Genomic DNA, 3,187 nt, shown 5'->3' with positions numbered 1-3,187 from the left:
GCCCGGCGAGAAATGGAATCCGCCAAGAGTTCGATTTTGTTTGTATTTGGTTTTGAGAGGAATTCGGGGACTGACGAAAGATTCAATGGCAATGACGTCCAGCCACGCCTGTTAGCTACATGAGCTCCAGAATGTGCCTGCTGGGCGGGCTGGAGAGATGGCTCAGCCGTTAAAGGCTAGGCTCACAACCAAAAATATAAGAGTTCGGTTCCCAGCACCCACGGCTGTCTCTCCAGCCACCTTTTTTGCTTTATACCACACACACACCGAGTGAGCACGCAAAATTAAAAAGTAATAGTTTAAAAAAAGGAAGAAAAGAAAAACTAAATTAAAAAAATCCCGTCTCTCTTCCATTGCCTTTAAGCAATGCAGTCAATTTCAATTGATTTTTTTAAAAATTTATTTACATTTCAAATGTTATCCCCTTACCTGGCTTCTTCCCCTTCTGGAAACCCCCTATTACATCTCTCCTCCCCCTGTTTATGAGGGTATTCCTCCATCCACCCACCCACTCCTGCTTCCCTGCCCTCAATTCCCCTACATTGGGGCATCGATTGAACCTTCATAGGACCAAGGGCCTCTCCTCCCATTGATACCTGATACATATGCAGCTGGAGCCATGTGGTGGTTTAGTCCCTGGGAGCTCTGGGGGTGGGAGGTGGGGGGTCTGGTTGGTTGATTTTATTGTTCTTCCTATGGGGTTGCAAACCCCTTCAGCTCCTTGAGTCCTTTCTCTAGCTCCTCCATTGGGAACCCTGAACTCAGTGCAATGGTTGGCTTCGAGCATCCACTTCTATATTTGTAAGACTTTGGCCTCTCAGGAGACAGCTATATCAAGCATCTCTTAGCATCCACAACAGTGTCAGTGTTTCGTAACAGTATCTGGGATGAATCCCCAGGTGGGACAGTCTCTGGATGGCCTTTCCTTCAGTTTCTGCTCTGCACTTTGTCTCCATATTTGCTCCTGTGAGCATTTTGTTCCCCTTCCAAGAAGGACCGAAGCACCCACACTTTGGTATTCCTTCTTCTTGAGCTTCATGTGGTCTGTGAATTGTATCTTGGGTATTCCAAGCTTTTGGGCTAATATCTACTTATCAGCGAGTGCATATCACGTGTGTTCTTTTGTGATTGGGTTACCTCAGTCCGGATGATATTTTCTAGGTCCATCCATTTGCCTAAGAATTTCATGAATTCGTCATTTTTAATAGCTGAGTAGTACCATATTTTTTTGTATCCATTCCTCTGTTGAGGGACATCTGGGTTCTTTCCAGCTTCTAGCTATTATACGTAAGGCTGCTATGAATATAGTGGAGCATGTGTCCTTATTACATCTTGGAGCATCTTCTGGGTATATGACCAGGAGTGGTATAGCTGGGTTCTCAGGTAATACTGTGTCCAATTTTCTGAGGAACTGCCATACTGATTTCCAGAGTGGTTGTACCAGCTTGCAATCCCACCAGCAATGGAGGAGTGTTCCTCTTTTTTTTTTAATTTTTTTTTTTTTAATTAGGTATTTTCCTCATTTACATTTCCAATGCTATCCCAAAAGTCCCCCATACCCTCCCCCCCCACTCCCCCACCCACTCCCCCACCCACCCACTCCCACTTTTTGGCCCTGGTGTTCCCCTGTACTGGGGCATATAAAGTTTGCAAGTCCAATGGGCCTCTCTTTCCAGTGATGGCTGACTAGGCCATCTTTTGATACACATGCAGTTAGACTCAAGACCTCCAGGGTACTGGTAAGTTCATAACGTTGAAGGAGTGTTCCTCTTTCTCCACATCCTTGCCAGCATCTACTGTCACCTGTGTTTCTGATTTTAGCCATTCTGACTGGTGTGAGGTGGAATCTCAGGGTTGTTTTGATTTGCATTTCCCTGATGATGTTGAACATTTCCTTAGGTCCTTCCTTTGTTCATGTGCACCAAAGCCCAGGAGAGTTGGAAGCCTCAGCTTAAAGTAAGGAAGAGCTGAGACATTTCCTTAGGTCCTTCCTTTGTTCATGTGCACCAAAGCCCAGGAGAGTTGGAAGCCTCAGCTTAAAGTAAGGAAGAGCTGAGACATAGGTCTGGATGCTTAAGCTGCCTAGGACAGAAGAAACAACCGGATCAAGCAGATTTAGAAGCAGAGGCTCCAAAGGTGGACAGTTCCTGTTCTCCTTGAAATAGGAAATGTCTTTGGATCTGTAACTGCCAGAGTTCAGAGACACCAGCAGGAGCTCTGGTTTCTCCTAAGTGAGCTCCCAGTCTGCATGCAATGCACAGGGTGTGACAGACACTAAGGGTGCTGCTGAACAGCTTTAACACAGGATCCCTAGAGTTTCTTTTTCTCTTTTCCTTTTTACCCCCTGTTACTGGAAATAGATTCTTTGATCAGACAATAAATCCTCTTCCCTCTGCTCCTCTCCATTTCCCCATTCCTCCTCTCCCACCTGGATCCACTCCCTTTCTGTCTCTCGTTAGAAAAGAACTGTCTTCTTGTAAGAGATAACAACAAAACACAACAAAAACAAAATAAAATAAATATATTAGGACAAAACAAAAACCATCACATCAGATTTGCACAAGAAAACCAACAGAAGGAGTAGAGCCCCAAAGCAGGCATAAGAGTCAGAGATCCACTCGCTCACACACTCAGGTGGTGTGGGTCGCCCTGGTGCTGTTTGCATTTTGATGCTAATTCTGCTTCCTCAAGAGGGGCTGCCCCAATGAGGAGTGGATCACTCAGGTGATCCATGTGAGCCTTCTCCCCATTTTAACTGGTCAAATAAAGGCTAGAGTCTGTGACTGGGTAGTGGAAGGGAAAGGTGGGGCTGGAAATGTTAGAGAGGGAGAAAGAGGAAGGAGGAGAGAGAAACTAGGAGACAGAGGAGAGAGAGGAAGATGAAGGAAGAGGAAGTGGAAGGAAGATGGAGAAGAACCACGTGGCCTGGAGGAGCCACAAGTAGCAAGGGATCTCCCAGCTGGGGAATGGAGTAGTGTACTGGTATATATATTTAATCTAGGCACACAGCTTATAAATACAATAACTGAGTTGTATGATCTTTGCACAGGCTTATTGGGGTTGGAGATTTACCACAACACTCAGGAGTCCCATAAAAATACTAATCTGAAAGCTATAATCTGTGTGCAGAGGATCTAGGGTAGAGCCACGCAGACCTGTGCTTGTTGCTTCAGGCTCTGTGAATTCA

The sequence above is a fragment of the Mus caroli genome, chromosome 6 (assembly GCF_900094665.2).
Source record: "Mus caroli chromosome 6, CAROLI_EIJ_v1.1, whole genome shotgun sequence".
Lineage (NCBI taxonomy): Eukaryota > Metazoa > Chordata > Mammalia > Rodentia > Muridae > Mus > Mus caroli.
The sequence above is the reverse complement of the archived record's forward strand: the minus strand, read 5'-3'. Positions refer to the sequence as shown.